The following is a 20545-nucleotide window of genomic DNA, read 5'->3' as shown; positions in this document are numbered from 1 at the left end:
AAAAAAAAAAGAAAAAGATTTTTAAAAAATAAACAACAACAGTAACATCAAAAGTATTAACAAGTATGCACAAGTAATATTATTTAGCCAGCACGTGTTTTATTGCTCTTTCAAACACCGGGTAGCTCGAAAAAAATGTCCACCTCACTTGTTAGATTATTATAATAGTTGGGTACTCGGTGAAAAAGAGACCTCTGTATAATTGTCAACCTAGGGCGTGCAAGATGGAATAGGTGGGTATTCCGGGTTTTGCGGGAAGGAACATGTAAGGATAGTTGTTGAATTAGGGTTTCTGATCTTAGGTTCCCATTTACAATCTTATGAAGGAACTTCAAATCAGAGTTATTTCTGCGTACTTCCGGCGTCTGGATATTAAGATATCGCAAAATTTCCTCCTTAGGTAAAATTCGAAGTGTGGGAACACGAAAACGTACTATTGCAATAAAGAAATTGAGAACAGACTCAAGTCTAGAGAGATGTGAAGGTGCGGCCATGGCCCATATGGGAGAGCAGTATTCGATCTTGGGTGCTATTAGAGTTTTATAGAATGTTGTTAATGATGCCATAGTACGTAGTTCAGTGAATCGGTAAAGAAGCCCCAGCATACGCATTGATTTCTTAACTATTGAGGAGATGTGGTCAGAGAACGAGAGTTTCGAATCAAAGATGATACCAAGATCATTATGACTGGCAGAATGTGTTATAGGGGAATCGTTAATATGGTATTTGGAGGGAACAGGAGACTTTTTTAGAGTAATTGTAATACCGGCACAGAATAAGAATATATAATAAACACAGAAGAGGATGAATCTGTAAATAACAGCATGAAAGCGAGCAAGATACCCTAAAATAATTTTATCTATTCTTTCCAGGATATTAATGTTGTGGCAAAGTTAGCTGGGAAAGAAACCCATTTAATAGTATGAAACGCGCCCGGTTTACTAACCTTCTGTTCACTGAAAATTTGGAATGGAACTTTCAAGGTATTAATGAGATACCTATTTCTTATACCCAAATTGTAAGTTTTCTCAAGCTGCGTGTTTATATTTTTCTGTTTGGATACTAATTTGTACAGTCCAACACACTTGTTTCTGCCGCGCTCGTTACACAGCGAAGTGTTGCAATCTAAAAATTCAAAAGAATAACTACCAAGCATCGTACAAAAAAAAAAAAAAAAAAAAAAAAAAACACTAACGCAAATGAATAACCTGTACAACCTATTAATAAAGAGAGAACTTACCTTATTGCAAAGGCTCCAACATATTAACCCTCCGTGGTCCACTTATTTTTTTGTGACACGGAGGTCACACTGGGGTCCACAGGACCCTATCACCTTTTTTATCTTATTTAATTTTTGATATATATATATATATATATATATATATATATATATATATATTGTTTTTACTGTTCTGTGATACGTTCTATTTACCATAAGCAATAAATCTGCACTTATAAGCGATTTGGTTACTTTTATTACAGTTTTCATTAACAGAAGAAAAAATACGTTTTATCACTTTATCAAAAAAACTAAAAATCTCAACACTTTAGGGATCATTTGTAATAAAATATATGCATATTATATACCAACATAACAAACACGTGTTATACAAAATATGAAAGAAAAAACTCCCATACACTATCTTGCGAAGAACGGTAAAATTAACCTTTTCAGGACGGACAGGGACAAAAAAATCCATAGACCTTTATGTTGGCGGCCCTAGTGCCCCTTCTAATTGTCACAGAGATATGAACTTGTTGTAAAGCTTATGTAAAACAGACTTCAATCAGCTAACATTTGTGCCACCCGTACCAAACCTTTACAAGAAGAAGAATATTTTTAAAAACGAGAATTTATTTGTTTTTGGAAATTTGTGAAAGGGTGGCAACACTGTTACTTGTCGTACGGAGGGAAAAAATTCACATGTACGCCAGACATTGGGTACAATCACGTAAAAAAATGAAGGGCGAAAATTCAATACCAAGTGGGAAAAAAAATTGAACGTGTTTCCTAAGAGAATCATCCTGTATATATTTTATGAAATATTTTGGTCTACCCTGACGTTGGCTGCCCTAGGTACGTCCCTAATTGTCACAGAGATATAAACCGTACCTGATTGTAAAGCTCATGGAACACAGATTTCAACAAGGTAACTCTTGTGCCCCCGTGCGTGCGACAAATAACAGTGTTGCCAGAGTCTCACTAACTTCGAAAAGTGTATTTTTCATAACATTTTACTTTCTTCTTCTTTTACGGATTGGGCACGGGAGGCACAAAAGTTATCTCATTAGAATCTGTGTCCCATAAGCTTCTCAAGGAGGTATCGTTCATATCTCTGTGCCAATGAGGGACGTCGCTAGGGCTGCCAACGTCAGGGTAGACGACAATATATATATATATATATATATATATATATATATATATATATATATATATATATATATATATATACAGGGTGATTCTCATATTTACGTTGTTCCGAATTTTTTTCTCCCTTGCTATTGTATCTTCGCCTTTCATTTTTTATATGATTGTTCCGAATGTCTGGCATACATGTCATATTATTTTTCTGGCGTAAGGCAAATAACTGTGTTGGCAGCGTCCCACAATTTTCAGGTGTAAAACAATAAACACTGAAAAAGGGTAAATTCAATATCCCTCTGATTCATCCCTTTCAAGCCAAATTGCCATACACAGGGTATCACTAGTTAGTATGTTCATTTATATTTGTTGATGCCACTTTTTATGCTTGTAGCTCCTTTGGGGAGAGAGTTTCTCCCCTAAATGCTGAGGGAGAGGGCAACTAAAACATTCAATTTTCCCCCCTACCTTTCCGTTACGAGCCCTTTGATGTGGATGAAATGCAACCATTGGAACGTTTTATTCCTCCTGAAGAGATAGACACCTAAATCATCTCTCTACGTTAATTAGGAGCCGAACTACGGAGGTTTAAACTACTGGCTCAGCACTTGAGCCGTTGGTCCTGAAAAGGTTAACGCTTTGGTAATTGTACTTTAAGAAAATACTAAAATCTTCTATACCACTGTCACCATCATTATTGGCAAGCAAAAGTTCAAGTATTTCATCTTCTTTTAACTTACTCTGAGCCATATTTCATGGATAGAAATGTCAGAAATAAAGGAAAATAGGTGGAATTAGAAAGCGAACAAAAGAAACAAACGCTCACACTGGGGTCTGTTGGACCCCAAACACACTACACAACCATCTTGTATAGCATACAGCTCGCAATTGACGCAGTTTACCAGCCATAACAACAGGCAGTGTTACCAATTGAATTTACATGGATGGAAAAGTTTTCAAAAAACAGAAAAACATCAGATCAAAAATTAATTTATCTGGGTTCTGTCACACCCCACAGTGACCACGGAGGGTTAAGACTAAGACTGATGGCACACTTCACGCATTAATTAGTCTAATCTTCTATTCCTGAGAAGTCCTCCTCAATTCCCGAGGCTGTCAGTTGATTCAGGGTCCACGTAAATTACGAAATGTGCCGATGCAGCATTATTTACATATTCATCTATCAGACCCTCGGGCTCCATAAACTCATTCTCGATCTCTTCCACAAGGCGATACCTTGAGCTCCATTCTTCGCTTGTAACACTCTCAAATTCGTATTGTGCGAGCTGCATGACCGCATCCAAATAAAGGTTGTGTTGTGATATGCCACGCAGTTCTTCTTCTATGGCAGAAGCCTTAATACACAATGTCCATATTCATTTAGCAAGGAGTTAACTTTGTAGGTTACATGTTTAGGTTTATGTAATTTGATTAATTCGTACAGCTCAGGTCGTGTCATGTCAGCCGTGAAAGGTAATCCCTTTTCTTGAAGCCATCTCTGTATATCTTTTTTTAAAGAATCTTGAGTGAAGACAGGATTTAATTGTGCGTTGTGAAAGGAGGCAATGTCTAAAACAATAACAGATCTGGGTGAAAGATTAGGAATTAATCTTTTTCGAAGCCATTTCATAAAATTATCGCTGTACGTGTCATCGTGGAAGTCCTCTGATTAGATTTAAACATTAGTAAAGTATTAGGAACAAACCCATTCTTACCTCTGGCGTGAACTATCACAAGACGTCGTCCCTTGGACATAGGCACCCGGAAACATTTGCCAGAATCGTCTGACTAACCATATTCTGGAGTGTGGGAACTAAGCAAGTATGTTTCATCTACATATATGATTGGTTGTCCTTCCCGGCTAAAATGCATTATTTCTCTCAAGAACCGCGTTCTTTGAGCACCAACCTCTTGCTTTTCGGTTAAAATGGTTATATTGTTTGGTGTCTTCCTCCACGTAAAACCCACCTTATACAGTAAGCGTCTCAAACTCTCTTAACTACCCGCAAAATTTAATTCTTGTAATGTCTTGTGCAATTTGCTAAGTGTTGATACTTGCTTTTCATGCATAGCATAGTCATACACACACCTACGGATGACACATTCATCGAAATTGTCCACTGAAGATTTAGGTGCTGGTTTTAGTTTTATCTTTCCAGGAGTAGAGAGTGATGTGGAGGGCCCTTCTGACGACTCAAGAACTTCTTTTTCCTTCACTATTGCTCGAACTGTTCGTTCCGGGACTCCGGTTGAAGCTGACGTTCATTTACAAAATGTTGAATTGGAATACTAACATCTTCACTAGCTTCCATCTTCAGAAATGAATGAACATTACTCACAATTTCTCTCGCTTGGCTATGTAAAGTCTTTGTTTTCAATTTAGAAAACACTGGAGGCATTGTGCAAATAAACATTTTTACAAGCGTAAATCTTAAAAACTAGGAATAGGCTATCTACAAAACTTACAAAACACACACACACACACACACACAAAAAAAAAAAAAACTCTTCACTAGTTCGAAAAACGCGCACACTTAGAAAAAGGCACTTCAACCCTACTAATCTCTATTGCCATATGCAAATAAGTTTTTTTTTCTTCAATGATTTTTCTAGAAAGAAAACCTTGCAGAATACTCCTGCTTCTGAAAGAATATTTTTGCTGCTTTTTTCTGGCGTTTGCAACACTACACTTTACTCAGCAAATTATAGCTCAGCATGGAAAGAACAATATGCGTCATAATGAAAGGTGTCATATACAGTTGCCAAACTTACTTCAGCAAAAAGGAGAGAGAACGATATGGAACATATATTCGCGTAGACTTCTAAATTATCTTTCCTCCTCGGAGTCAGGAAATTAACTGACTATTGTGGCAACATAGCAAGTGATAGAAACAAGGGGGCGAAGAAATGCTTATAAGAAGGGCGGGATGTGAAGCTTTTGTATCGCGCCAGAGACTAATGTGTCGAGTTCTAAATTCTGAGATATAAATTTATCAAGAATTTTTCTTTAACTTGTAATGCGGGTGTTGATTTTTGCTTATATAAAAAGGGTCTCCTGTAGATATCAATATGAAAAATATTATTTGATCGTAACATGATCATGTCCCAAGAATGTACGTGGTTACTGTTTTCTAGTTCTGCAATAAATTTTATTTTTGGATAAATTTTGTTACGTTCCCCCATTAAAATTTTTAAATCTTCCTTTCTATAAAGAAATAAGATGTTGGGTATCTAAAATATTTTATGAATTTGAACTTATCTAATAGAAAATTTTGTTTTTGTAATATTGTAGTTCATAACTATATCTGCAAATAATGGTTACAATGACCTTGTCAATCTTTGTTTGTTTGTAGTACTAATTTTCGATCTTTTATTTTTATTTACTTATTTTTTACTTTATACAACGCTCTACAATTTTTATGCGTTAATAAATTTCGAGATCGTTGAAGTATTTTAAGGCACAGTTCTAATAGTCTGGTAATTTGCTAAATCTTCATTTCTAGGTCATTATACTTATTTTCTTCAAGCCAAATTTGTGAACATTGTATTGCTAAATCTAAAGGAATTGAACCGAACATGTCCAGCATGTCTATTAAAACTAATCTAATACAACTATGAGTTTACACCAATTATTCTTTCTTTGAAAACAAATAGGGGGACTAGTCATGGGTAGCCCTAACCTCTTCTAGCCTACACTGTAATCAATCGATATGGAAGTAAAATTCCTGAAACCCTCGTAAGATCTACTGACAGAGTTTCACATTTATTATAAAATTAATATCACCACGGAACTTGAAAATATCAGTAAAATTAATTTGTAACGTACCGGTTTACCGGTAGCGATTACATTATATTAATACCGGTATGCATGTTGATACTCGTTTACTCGTTACATGTTTGATGGCTCCCGTATTGTGTATCTGTGCCAATTTTATTTTATTATTGTTATGTTCGTGTGTTTGTGTTAATTACATAGGTTAGTTGTTGTTAGGTCGGTTTGGCACACCTTGGCAAACCTTTGCTTTCTCTGATATTTCGTAATTATATAGATTTAGGCTATTATTCTATATCTGAGCACACGTTTGACTTGTAAAACCTATATTGTTAGGCGGAATATAATTATGTATAAATAAATTAACCGGTGTCACAATGTGCATTGTGCTGAGGAAGAACTGCATTACGGTAATACAAATATAATTACGATAATAATAATGAAACATTACCAGTACATTTCAAAATCATATTAAATTGTTGAATAGAAGAAGGGGGATTTGTATTACACACTTTATTAATTTGAAAATGGTATTATTATTACTCACCAAGATTTTCAATCCAAAATTGTATTTTTATACTTAATTATCAATAGAGCATTAGGCCTAATAATAATGACAATTCAGTGAAGCTTTAGTGAAGTTTTCTGCTGGGTACTACCAAACTCAATTGATTAATAATATTAGACGTATTAGGATTATATTTATAAACAGTAAAATCACTAAATTGGGATAAAGCAAACACGATTTTAATGATAGTTGTTGATATACTGATTTTTCTAAATTAATGCAATTAACTATAGTGTGAATTAATAATTATACATAAAATAGGATATGCACGAGTAGTTAGGTATAGAAGAAGAAGAAGAAACAAATACAAACCAGCAGCAAAGGGGGTGAGAGAACTCGAAGTTGAAATTTATTATATTCTGAAATTATTTGATTTGTGATATTAACCTATAAAAAAATGTGATTTAGGAACACCTTAAATAGTTTCTTTAGATTGCCGAGTTCTCACAAAATTAAATTCAACCTTTTCTGATTCCACCCCCGCTGGTCAATAGTTGCTGGAAGCCATGATAGCAACCAGCACATAAAAACCAGTTTGAGGAACCAGCAGATGACCAAGATTCCCTGCCATCCCGGACTGGAAAGTTGTTCATCTTATGAGTCCTTAAGACTGTAAGTAATTGTACCTGACTTCCAGGTAACCAGATTTTTCTTATTTTGAACAATAACATCTTTATGGAGATAAAAGTTCGTCTTCCAAGATGGCGTCGGTGACGTAGGAGTGTATTGTGAAATTCAACAGTTTGAAAATTTTTATTATAAAAAAAAAAAAAAAAAAACTAATAACTCTTGGAAGTAATCTTGCGAAAATGATCAATATGAGTACTATGGATAGCTAAATTTCATTTGCGTTACGCATCTCGCTTATCTGCCATAAATGTCTCCACGTTACTATTAATCTTTGCAGTCAATTCAAAATTTTGCATGATAGAATGAATCTTAGGTCGGAATGCATTTAAATATAATCGAATTTATCCTTATTGCGTATTCGGTACATGTTCTTAGTTACTGTAAACTCACGGTATGATTAGCTTAGCTCCGGAATATTTTATGAAGGTTGACTTCACCTTGTGGCTCTTAGATTTATATGACTGACAAACTAATGAATTGATCCACCACATTAGTATGAATTCTCTTGCATGTTGTAAAAAAAAGAAAAAGTAGATACATAAAACAATAACGTTCCATATTAGTATTGAGAATATCCTGTCACGTACTTACGTTTCTTATCATCAATCATACCATCTGTACATAATTCGCTGTCCATTATTATTTTTTTTTCCTTTCGTTTTCTTTCTTATCTTTGTAGTGCATAAATAAAATATTTAATGTATTGTCCGAGGGCGGGCTAAATGCTTAAGCCATATCTGATATATGCTACAGTTTTAGAACTCAGTTGGAGTTATACAGTAGCAACACAGATTGCAGGACATTGTAGAATATGAGTGACAGTTAGATAATTATGTCTTCAGAAATGGAACGTTCAGTTTTTTTATAGATAATTAAAAAGGGGATGGATCAGTATTTGGTAGATTTTTTTTTTTTCTTGTCTGTAAAACCAGTCATGATACGAATTTAGTCGAAGAGCAATTATTGTAAAGTTCCGTAGTTGGCTACTTAAGATCAATCCTTGTCTGATATATTGTAACTAATGTACCGATTCGCTGAAATTGTCTTGTGATTATCAAATATATCAATTGAAGTATGGATATGCAACTTTACGAAATTATTATGAGATACAATTGTTTTAAGTTATTAATCAAACTAGATTTTTTTTTTTCTCAAACTTGTCTCCGTTTTGTAATGATAAACCGACCTAAGATAATAAAATTGTTATCCTAACTTGAGCTTATGATTTCGAATAAACTAATTTGTTAAATAGCAATGTGAACAGTGATACATATAGAGATTGTAATAATACGGAATCTTACTGCTGGTTTACTGCTTAAGCAAGAACCTAAATGTCATTTTCTAGAACCGAGTCAGTTGTGCGTTATCTCGTTGGAACAAAGCAGTATTACAGAACTTAATTTTTTTTCCTTTCTTTATTACCTATTCAAAAATTTGTAAATTATCATAGTGTATAATATTTAGAAATACTCATCACTCTGTTTTTATTGGATTTTAAGAATCTTTAACGAAGTGGTAATCCAATTCAGGATTTTTGATTTATTTTCGAGATTTTCTCATTCCTGGAAAAGAGAGCGTTTTACAAATTTTCTCGGCATGACCATTGCCGAACAGGATAATAAATTCCACATGAATAATTGTAGAAAATCAAACGTTAGTAATATCTGCATGAATAAAAATATCGGCACTTTCCACAAATATTAAATCAAACGTTTGCCTAAAGCTCATTCAACGAACCTTCTGATCCTGATGTAAAGATTGTAGAATGGTATTACTCCGCCAGTCATCGGATGATTGGCTATCGGTCACCGCTTCTTTCGAGAAGCACGTGCTTGTACCCTGTCGGCGTTTTGCATATTCCCAGCACGCAGCAATATTGTAAACTCTGATTCGCGCATAAGGTGGGCCAAACCCAGTTTCTACGCATGCGTATTCTCTTTTGTTGCATTAATTCAATTTAGTTCTTAGATAGTGTTGTTTCTGTTATTTTACTGTAAGTAAATTGTATTTCTTGTAATGAGCCTTATAAGCAACAAAAACATTGAAAAACAGCTTACTTGACAATGGACTATTTTCTTCTGTCGTATGAATGCGACAAGGCTCTTTAACCAATAAAATGAAACAATCACCACGTGTATTTGTTTACATGAGGTACTGAACGTTCCTTGAATGAACTATACATTTCTTCCTCAGGGTTTGTTTACAAATTAGTGTCACAAAAGCAGGATATTCACAGCCAACTCGATTTTTCTATATAAAAATAATACAACTGTATTTCAGGTTTACACGTGTAGGATTACTGGTATACAATAATTACAAGTGCTTTACGACGAATAAAATAAGCTAGTACATACGAAAGGTGACTCTATTACATTCTATTTTTCACCTGCGGTGTATTTCTGCAGTGTACAGAAGCTATATTTTATATCAGATAGTTGGAGAAACTGTTACACATTAATTTTTACAATAAAAGTATTGTTTGCTCAGTGAGTAGTTTTAACCGGATTTAAGTCTATTAAACCAACGCTTGTACATGGAAAATATTACTATATTTTTTGTTTACAAATGGAGCGTTACTAGTAAGAAACCATCATTATCACTGCCAAAACCCACTTCTTTTTACTGCACTCGCTTACGTGTACACCCACCATCGCTGACACACGGGAGACTAGCTTCGGCCTGCCCAATTTGGTTAGATATCATGCGTGCTTCTTAGTGGCCACCTACTACAAGTTGGTTTGCTTTCCGAAGTATAGTTTTCATGTCATATATCCAGAAGCTGTAGTTGTACGCAAAATCGTAAAAGAATTGTAACTTTTCAACAACTACTTCTGGTGGCCCTTTTAATTTCACCGGGTTAAGTGCCGTATCGCCGGACCAACTTTAGGAAATTTACCGTTCAATTGGAGAATTTATTAAAGTTTGTGGGGAGGAATGAGTGAAAGTAAGGTAAGTGAAACAGTATAAGTGAAGAAAGTTGTTTTTGATGTTGTGAGCGGCACTGTATTGTGAGGGGGAACAACTATTGCGCGGAGAGATACATTTGTCATGAGATAGTAGCGCGAAAGGCAGTGTGGAAACGGAGCGTATATGACAAGGGTGTGACGTATTATGTATTAGTTATGAGGAACTGTATAAAAATAACGAACGACAATCACAGAAATTTTGTGAAAGACACGGTATGCTGAACAAGCGAACAGTGTGTGTGGTAAATATAGACATGAATTGAAAATACAAAAGAAGAAAGGAACACACTATTTTCAGTGTAGGAAAGGGGTAAGGAAACCCCAAGAAAATTTTGTACACGATTTTCCTCTTGAAATTGGAAAAGCTTAAACCCTCAGATTTGAAGGTAAGTGACCTCTAACTCAACGGGAATGTATTTCTGCACAGTGCACAAAAGCTGTATTGTAAGTTAACAAGTGAAGCGTTGCAAGTGTGAAACCATGACAAGTGTTATTGAAATTTTTATGATAGCCAAAACCAACATATCATTACACTCGCTTATGCGTATACCAGACGTCGCTGACGCGACTGGTCCCTTCGGACGCACGGGCCCATCAGTTTCGCCCTGCACTGACTCGGTTAGATAGCACTACTGCTTTTAGTGGACACACAGCACAGGTTGGTTTGTGTTTTTGCACTGTAGTTTTATGCCCCTAACGTAATCTAACGTAACTTAATGTATTCCAACAAATTATAACCGAATGTAGTACATCTTAGTGCTCTTTGTCAGTTTTCAAACTGGTCCAGTGATACGGCACTACTGCCATTTTACCTACACCAAGCCGCGTATTTTTACGTTTGTCATTCTAAATCTCTTTCAGGGCAATAAGAAGGAAATTAATGAAACAATTATAATTTTCCAACATTTTTTTCTAGTGGTGCACCAAACGTAAACCAGTACGGGTTCACTCGAGCAAACGGTTCTACAAAATCGAAAATTTATAGGTAAATTATGATGAAAAACCTTTTTTGTGAAGGAATGAGAGGCTGAATGTAAGTAATTACTGTCAGTGCACAGCATATTGAAATGAATTTTTGAAGTGATAATGAAAGTATTGTATGTGTAAGCAGGGTTGGCTGGTTTAAACCGAGGTGGTTTAAACCATGGTTTAAACCAAGGTTTAAACAAGCTGGTTTTTTCAAAAAAACCAACTGGTTTAAACCAAAAAACGAAAAATGTTCGTAAAAGTGTTATTTTCGTAAAATCTTGATGAACACACATTCATGGGTTATCACGTTTCACTCCCGTATATTATTCGTATTATATTCAGACCTAAATTCCCCATTCATTACTCAAAAAGATTATACTACGAAAGCAACTTTTTTTTATATAAATTTATAAATGTTTGTTTTGTGAATTTTTTGTAGTTGTTATAGTTATGTAATTGCAATCAAGAAAAATTCTTAATATTGTTTCATTTCAATGTTTACTATTGATAAAATACATCGAAATGCCGTACTTTTTGTGTGTGGTGGGGGGTCATACAGACCCCACGAGAGGCATTTAGTGAAATGAGAAGTATCTTTGGTATCTATTTATGTGTAAATGAGTCTGAGCCAAAGTGGACTCAAATAATTCGTATCTTTATTCACTTTTCTTACTGATATGCAAATTAAGTCGTTGTATTTCTTTAATTCGGACCAATAAAAGTCGTTGTTAACTAACTTGAACTAAATTATTTCTTCTGTACTCCGTAGTACTTTGAGATTGTCCATATGTAATTCTGTATAATGGTTTCACTTGTGCAACTGTTTATCTTTTTGTCCTTCTGAAATGACTCTTGCCAGTTATATTAAGAAGCATGTAAAGATCAGTACAACGTATTTTTATCAGGATTCCTTCGTGAGTGAGTCGGCAGACGTATCGCATTTGTGGCCAATTAGTCTTGGTTCCGAGTTCAAATGGAGGACAGTTTCTCTCGGATGTAAATCGAGAAGCAGTTTTTATTTCGCTTTAAGCTTATATGACCCCTTCCAGCATAACCCGGCTGTTGCATAATAACATCAAGGCGAAACAAACTTATTTCTGTCCATATATGATATGAATATATAGAGCAAATTATTTAAACCAAATAAACCTGGTTTAAACCAAAAAAAAACTGGTTTAAACCAAAAAAACCGGTTTATTTGGTTTTTTTAAATAAAAACCATGGTTTTTGCCAACCCTGTGTGTAAGTGCTCTTCCAGTACCCTTGTTTATGCGTATACCCCGGTCGCTGACGCGCCTACTCCCTACGGACGCTCCCCTTTGCTGCGCTGCTGCCCCGACTCGGTTAGACAGCATCCTTCCTTTATAAGGCCACTTTAAAATAAGTTGCTTCGTGTTTAATGCACTGTAGTTTTTATGCCATACATCCGCACTGTATTTCTACTGAGCTTTCCTGAAATGAAACCTTTAAGTTTTACGTCCCATGATTATGCCGGTTAGGCTGAAGACGGTGATGATAAGAAATGAATGAAGAAAGTTGGAGGAAATGGGTGAACCCCGAGAAAACCTACGAGCACTGTTTGTCTACTACAAAGTCCACACGGCGCGAGCTGGGATCGCACCAGAGACCCTAAGCACAGGAGGTGAACACTCTAGCACTGATCCACTGCGCTGCTCTGAGCTTTCCTTAAGTCAATCTGCAAGTAGTAACGGAGCTCCTTATTTAGCGCATACTCTGCTAAGAAAAATGCAATGCTCTAACTTGAAAACGTAAGATATGTATAAAAAATTCGGCCGAACCGTCTGCCGTAATGCCACCTGTACGTCTATCATGTTGGGAACACAGAGAAAATAAGAAGACATACTTTGTGGTTGGACTTACTCGGCGACAGAAAGGCCGCAGGCCTTACGGATAAATACCTGAACCTCTATTGTAAATCTACACTCCAAACAGGAACTGCTTAGGGCTTACCTTGACTTGACTTGACTCCTTCTTCAGATATTCGAAAGCAGTCCGCTTCTTGTCGTAGACCACTACCGGTCAAATAGATAGGTGCACCACCTCAATAGTCATGTGTGCTTCGAATGTAAAATTCTCAAATGTGTACCACATACGGAGGATTTTGATTCAGGAACAAAATTGAATAAACTACAAGACACAATTGGGAAGAAAGGACACAATCAAAAAAAAGTTCAAAGTCAGGAAAAGATCAAAATCGGGAATGAAGTTCAGACTGTGAAAGAGGTCTGAAAACCAAGTTGAGCAGGGCAAAAAGTTAGAGGAAAGTGGGAAGTGTAAAATGAAAAAAGAACAAAGAGTAGAAAAAAGGGGATGTATGTACATGTAAATGTAAAAGAAAGTGTGGATATAGTATACATGAAGCTGCATCAGTTCCGGGAGGAGCAGGACGCTCATACTTTTAGGGATTATTCATTGAGTATGTACGAACTTACAAAGGGGGTAACAAAGCGACTTTTATTTACCTATCGACTGATACGAAAATAAAAAAGAACGTACCTGTACTTTATATCTGCATGTGTAGTGCCCTTGTACTTTATCTATGACTGTTTGTGGGAAGGGGGAAATTGAACACATCGCGTGCACATGGATACTTCTTACTATTGCACTACGTTGATAATTTATGATATTTCATGTAGAAGTGGTAACAGATCACAGAAGAAAAGCAGATCAGGGGGTTGTCATGTATACTATTACCGAAAGTGCAGGTATAACGTAGGTGTATAGTAGATCTAACTCAAGTCTCTTCCGCACTGAGTACTACCACACACGAGGCACTCGCCCTAACGACCACAGTTCACTTCACTTCACTGCTTTTGCGTCAAATATGAAGCAGAAATGCTGTCATCGTTTTGAATAAGACCTATCGGCAATTTACAGAGGTTACAACAAAAAAATAAGATAGTTCAAATAGGGTAGAGAATAAACACTGAAATTCAAGAGAAAAGCTGCTGACAAGAGAGAGCACTATGAACTATAGGGAAACATCGATTTCTAGACAGATAAAAAAAAAATGAGAAAAGAAATCGGCGCCGTGAATAGATTGGAATCAAAGTAGAAAGGTCCCGAACGATAAGTTGCATACAAGAGAGAGTAGAACTGGGAACGATAGAGAGAGTAGAGAGGACATGAAAAAAACAAATGATTGCCTGTACCAAGGTCCACTCCACAGTCGCAGCGGAGAGAGAGACGTTGACGCAGACGATAGAGGCGAACGGGAGTAGGTGCGACATGAAGACGGAGTTGGAGTAAGATACGAATTTGAAAGGTGGAGAGGGAGGTTGAAACAAACCAAGGAGGGGTGGTTAGAGGGGAAGGGTGATGCCAGTACCAATTAGCTGTAGGACTTTAGGAGTTAAAATCTTTCCAACGCTGTAGATGACGACAAAGGGAATGGGAGCGGTAGGAGGAAGGTGAGAGTTTGAGAGAAATCGGATGATCAAACAATCTGCCTCACGTGCTGCGCGATCTGCTGATTCATTGACCACGACACCCACGTGACTTTTCACTAATAAAAAGAAAGTAGAAAAGCCATGAGTGGTACGTAGAGCTACCGACGATTTGATCTCTAAAATAATACGATCAGTTGTAGGAGTCCAAGGGTATTATTGTAATGTGAAAAGAAGGCATTTGGAATCAGTAACAAGACTCTATAGCAGAAGAATTGTGAAGAGAGTGACGGAGGACAGCAGCTACACAGTAGGCTTCTGCTTGAAAGATAGTAGTAGAAGAGGACAATTTGTAACTGAAATGTAGATTGAGAAAAGAATAGTAGAAACCCAAACCGACAGCCACGTAATTTAGAGCCATCTGTATATAAATAGTGGATGTTGGAGGGGAAGTGAGAACAGGTATGAATTCAGGGGGTAGCTCAGGGGGAATCTCGCCCCGAAGAAAATTCATTCCCCCCGGAGAAACTCCCAAAATTTCAGTCACAAAATGTAGAAATTACTTCACCCAATTATTTGTTTTTCTTTCCGTCCACGTGCAGACGAAATCCGATCTCTCAAGATACATATACATGACGGATACCCATTCTATATAAATATTAGGCATGTAACATCTAGGATAGAATACCAATATAGTCAATAAAACCTGTATTTCTTAACGCTATGACCGAGTTTGGCAGAACATGAAATTGTCAACTGTTGAAGAAAGGTTTGTATTTTAGTCGGTACTATACTATCGCCCTATAATATATATTAGTAGGTAGCACTAGCAGAGATTGAGATAGTAAAGGAAAGATAGGGAAGATCTTTCGATCATTCCATATGATCTCTGATGTCAGCAGACTTCAGTTCTTGAAAATGTACAATTCTTGCATTATTTGAAATAGAGCGCCTAAATCCAATTTCTCGTATCGGAAGTAACGGACGTAAATCTGTTTTACGATTGTTAAAGTAAGCACACCTTTCTTTAATTAAAAATAAGTCAATTAAAGGGTGAGGTTCAGAGGGCGTCATTTAGAGCGATCAGGGAGGAACAGTTATCCCTCCTGGGTTAGGCATTTATAGAATATATCAATATAATAGTAGTATAGCCTATAAGTGAAAGATTGCTAATGAAGGTGACGAAGGAGAGGCGAGAGGGCCAACGGCCCCGGGCACCGAAGTAAGGGGCGCACGATTCGGGAGGGAAAAAGAAAAGAAAAGAAGGAAAGAGAAAAGAGAGGAATCAAACACATGTGCACATGTGAGCATGTGCACATATATAAAATTAAAGGAAAAAAGTAATAAAAAGTGCTCAAAATCAAGGAAAAGCAGGGTTTACTTTTTAAAATATTCTCACCTTTAGCAGCTGATCTAAATATTTTTTGCCACTCTTTATTTAATGTTTTAGATAAAATTAAATGATTGTGTTTTTTTAAATATAATCTCACATTGAATATTTATCAGCAATTAGTCTCATAATTAGCTAAGATGTGCATGTGTGGAATTGTTAAATATGCTGCTTTCTTGCAAAAATACAGAAAAAGAACCCCCGAGGAGTTCACATTCCCCCTGGGTGAAAATATCTGAATTCAACACTGAGTGAGAAAGCCAGGAATGGAAAAGCGAAACATATTGGAGACCAATCGAAGAGGGAGGGTAAGGAGGAAGTTTGATATTGAGATCTAAGGGTGAAAGAAAATAATCATACAAATAAGGCAAAGGAGTCCGAGATCGAGAAAGTAGGGGAAGGAGAGGGGAAAGAGTGGTATAACTGTAATAAATAAAGAGAAGGGAGGAATGATAGTTACGATGATGAGATGATGTATGTAGGTATGATAATGATTGGAGTTTGGGTAGGAAAACAGTGGAGGTACTGGGGAAGCGAGAAACACAGAAGGTATCACTGAGGAATTTAACATGTTGTTAGGAGAGGAACACATGCTTCAGTAAATAGAGCTGTGGCGGCAGTAGTGGGAGGGAGTAAGAGGAACGACAAAGGGTGCTATTTTGAAGGGATTGGATGCTTTTAATACGTTTGACAGGTTTCGGGAAAAGGAGGAAAAGGCCATAGGTAATCATATGGAGGTAAACTTGACGGAATAGGGTAAGGAGGTGACGAATGTCAACACTCCAACGGGAGTTACTGATTATTCGCAGAAGATGAATATAAAGGCCAGTTTTAGTTTGTAGGTATCGAAAGCGAGGAGTCTAACGCAAAGAGGAATCCAAGTACATGCACAAATATTTAACAGATGAGACTTGAGGTATTGAAACTCCACGGATTACTAATTGGAGAGGGGAAGTAGAACGTTTCCGGGTAAACTCCACAAGATGTGTTTTAGTCCAGTTAACTGAAAAATTATATTGATCACACCAAAGGGCGAAGGATGTGAGAGCCGTAGTAAGAAGATCTGAGGCCAGGGAAGGAGAAGAGGCTGGAGTATACACGACAATATCATCTGCAAAGCACAAAACACGAACATTATTACCAAGATGACGGATTTGACGAGCGATATATAAATTGAATAAAAGGGGGGCTGAAACATAACCTTGAGGAAGGCCTTGGGAAGTAAGTCTGGAGGAAGTATACTGGTGACCAATGCGGATGTAAACAGTACGATTTATGAGTAAATTATGTATGACACGAATAAATTTAGGAGGAAGACCTAGTTGCCGAGTTCGTCTAAAAGGTAATAGAAAGAAACAGTATCATAGGCTCATTCAAGATCCAAAAACACTGCGAACAGAGATTTACGTTGAGTGAAGGCCAACCAGGCATCAGAAACCAAAGTAGTGAGACAGTCATAAGTACATCGCCCCACACGAAATCCAAACTGATATTGGGACAGAAGATTATGATGATTCACAAACCATTGTATTCGATTTTTAAGAAGATGCTCAAAGACTTTTAGAAAACAGGAAGAAAGAGCTATAGGACCGTAATGATTAGCTACCCGAGGGGTTTTATTTGGTTTTAAGATAGAAAGAACTACATATTCCTTCCAAAGTGGAGGAATATGTTCAGTGGTCTAGACGGTGTTGTATAGATGTAAAAGCTCGGATAGAAGGAATATGAAGGGGAAACAGAACGATGTAGGTGTGATTGGCGGGTGCTGGTAGCAATTTTAGGGCGAAAATGGATTGCTTGGTCGTGGGAAGAGGTGGAAAGCGGTGCTGATGACAAATGTTGGAGGATAGTTTGATAGTGAGCCCAGATGTTGAAGGTGACTAAACAAGACGCCGTCTTTACCGGGAGCGGTGAATTTAGGTTTTAAAAGGGCCATGGTTAATTCATGTAGAGAAAATGGCGAATCCAGAGGCGTAACAGTAGGATCTTGAAAGAAAGGAGAAAACCAAATGGGAGGTAACATACTCGTAGCCGGGGCTAATTGGGCATGAAATTGGGAAATCCATGAGGAAGAAATATGTATCAGAGATGTAAGGGAACGAACCGAATGAGTAAGGGAGCGGTAAAAGGACCAAAGTTTAGAAGGTTTAATACCAGAAGTAATAGTAGAACAGAAACGTCCCCAGACTAAAAGACTAGAGAGGCGGATATGACGTTTGGCAAGAGCTTGTGCATGTTGGTAAAGAAGACAATTAGCTGTGAAACAGGTTTGGATATAGGTTTGTTGAGCATGGAAACGTTGATTTATCCATTTTTGATATTCAGAGGTCCACCACGAGGGAGCGAAACGGCGAGTAGGAGAAGGGGAAACAGAACGATGTAGGTGTGATTGGCGGGTGCTGATAGCCATTTTAGGGCGAAAATGGATTGCTTGGTCGTGGGAAGAGGTGGAAAGCGGTGCTGATGGCAAATGTTGGAGGATAGTTTGATAGTGAGCCCAGTCTAAAGAGGTGGATAGGGGTGAAAATGAGGGAGGAGAGGGAGGTAAAGCCAAAGACAAAGACGGAGAAGGAGGGTGGGGGAGGAGGCATGGATGAGAAGTGGGAAATGATCACTGCCGAAAGCGTCAGCGAAGACTTCCCAACGGAGGAGTCGACTGAGAGAAGGACGGGGAATACGAGTGGGGGTGCCATCATTTATAAGATAACAAGAGGAATGAAAATAAGCATCATAAAATTCATTACCGGCCATATTAGCGAATGTAGCCCCCAGAAGGGATTATCACAATTAAAGTCACCACCAAGAAACCACGGAGAGGGTAGAGATTGAAAAAGAGAGATCCAGTCAGAGGCTAGCAGATGAAGATGAGGAGGTACATACACATTGATGAAGGTAACAGAGCCAACTCGAACAGCCTGACAATGTATCTCGGAGTGTTGAAAGGGGGTGAGAAGGAGAAAATACGTAAGGGATTTACGGATTCCAATGGAACTATCACTGTAGCCATCAGCACAAAGTTCATGAAGCCAATTATAATTAGAAAGGAGACGGGGAGAAGGAGTTTTAAGCATTGTTTCCTGTAAGAATATAATATCAGGGTGAAAGTAGGTACAGTGTTTTTGGAGAGCATAAATCTTGTGAGTGCACCTTTACAATTTTGAGAATAATGACCAAAATGGAAGCATTTATAACATTGTTTCAGTTGAGGTATATAAGTGGCCACTGGGAGGCGCATGTAAAAAAGGGTACAATAATCGGGCAGAATATTGGTATTGAAGGTTAAAACAACTGTATTAGTAGATGTTTTCGGAGAGGAAAAAAAGGATGTAGACGGGGTCGGGGGGAGCGCGGGGGATGAAGCCCCTCGACCGCTGCAGAGGAAGGGTGAGAACTCGGAACAAGAGAAGAATTGGTACGAAATATGCGTTATTTTAGCTGAACTCTTTATATGCAACAGAAGATCGGCTTCACTGAGAGACGGGTCCACATTACGGATAACACCTTTGCGGGAAACTTGGCACATAGCCTTCGTAGTTTGGCACATAGGCTTTCCAGTTATTTGCATGTAATAACGGTTTTGTAAGGAATTGGTTCGCTGCAGAACCAGTACGAAAATAAACTTTGAGTAAGCTACGACCTACTTGTTTGAAATCCAATACGTCTGCAACACCATGTGTATGTAATAAACAACCCAATTTCATAGGATGTTGTCTACCAATACTGCCGGAATTCGTGACATGAACAATATAAGGGCCCAAATGATGAGCAGCATAAACATTATTAGGAACAGTAGGTGCAGTAGTCGAATGATTATCTGTAGAATCGATCACCATAGCATGAGAAGAAGTAGAAGTAGTCGTCGTCAAAGTGGCGTGGTTAAAAAGAGAACAGTTGGAAGTTGCCGCCATCAAGGCGAAAAACAAGAATATAGAAAGTAGATAGGAACACTACACAAAAAACTGACAATGAACACAAGTTACAGATAGAAAGGACACAAATGTATAGAAAACACGAGGTCAAAAATGCAGCACTCGCAGAATCATTATCACAAAAGAGAAAATCTAACCGCACACGAGCAAACTCAAACACTAACTCAACGGCCACTGTTAACTCCCAGTCCGTTTCTGCTTCTTGTCTTGTCTTTAGTGTTACCAACACTCAACGAGAAAAAGTGGATAAATTCAACAGCTAAAAATGACCAGAAGTGGCTAGAAAAAAGCAAACTTGAGGGTTCATAGAAAACTAACTATGTATGATTCCTATAGTAACAAAGCAGAACTTCCCTAACAGAAATAAATGTAATTATCCTCATCTTTTCCAGGTTGAGCCGAAGCTTCTCTTGTTTCGGACTGCTTTTATATCAGCTAGTTGCAAAACTGTGAACGGCACTACACAAATCTCACTCTTAAAATTCAAGAAAGCATGTTTGTTTTCAACCTGTTCCTATTTTTTACCAGGGTAAATTGATTTAAATATGTCTG

At 37.3% G+C, this 20545-nt stretch overlaps 2 protein-coding genes across 5 annotated transcripts in view; one reads left to right on the top strand and one right to left on the bottom strand.

The window, feature by feature from the left end:
- Positions 1 to 13387, bottom strand: part of LOC145664756 (uncharacterized) — a 99678-nt gene extending 86291 nt beyond the window's left edge. For 2 of the 4 annotated variants that reach the window (XM_081731684.1, XM_081731687.1), the window contains exon 1: positions 13149 to 13237. The gene's annotated coding sequence lies outside the window, so the exon portion shown is untranslated. Of the gene's footprint in view, positions 1 to 13148 lie in introns of all 4 variants that reach the window. The other 2 variants (XM_081731685.1, XM_081731686.1) reach the window with 2 other exon arrangements.
- LOC145664754 (uncharacterized) overlaps positions 7002 to 20545 on the top strand; it is a 147825-nt gene continuing 134281 nt past the window's right edge. The window contains exon 1 of the mRNA XM_081731679.1: positions 7002 to 7314. The gene's annotated coding sequence lies outside the window, so the exon portion shown is untranslated. The remainder of the gene's footprint in view (positions 7315 to 20545) is intronic.

The sequence above is a fragment of the Thermobia domestica genome, chromosome 11 (assembly GCF_964235325.1).
Source record: "Thermobia domestica chromosome 11, izTheDome1.hap1.1, whole genome shotgun sequence".
Lineage (NCBI taxonomy): Eukaryota > Metazoa > Arthropoda > Insecta > Zygentoma > Lepismatidae > Thermobia > Thermobia domestica.
This window is presented reverse-complemented; position numbering and strand designations above follow the sequence as displayed.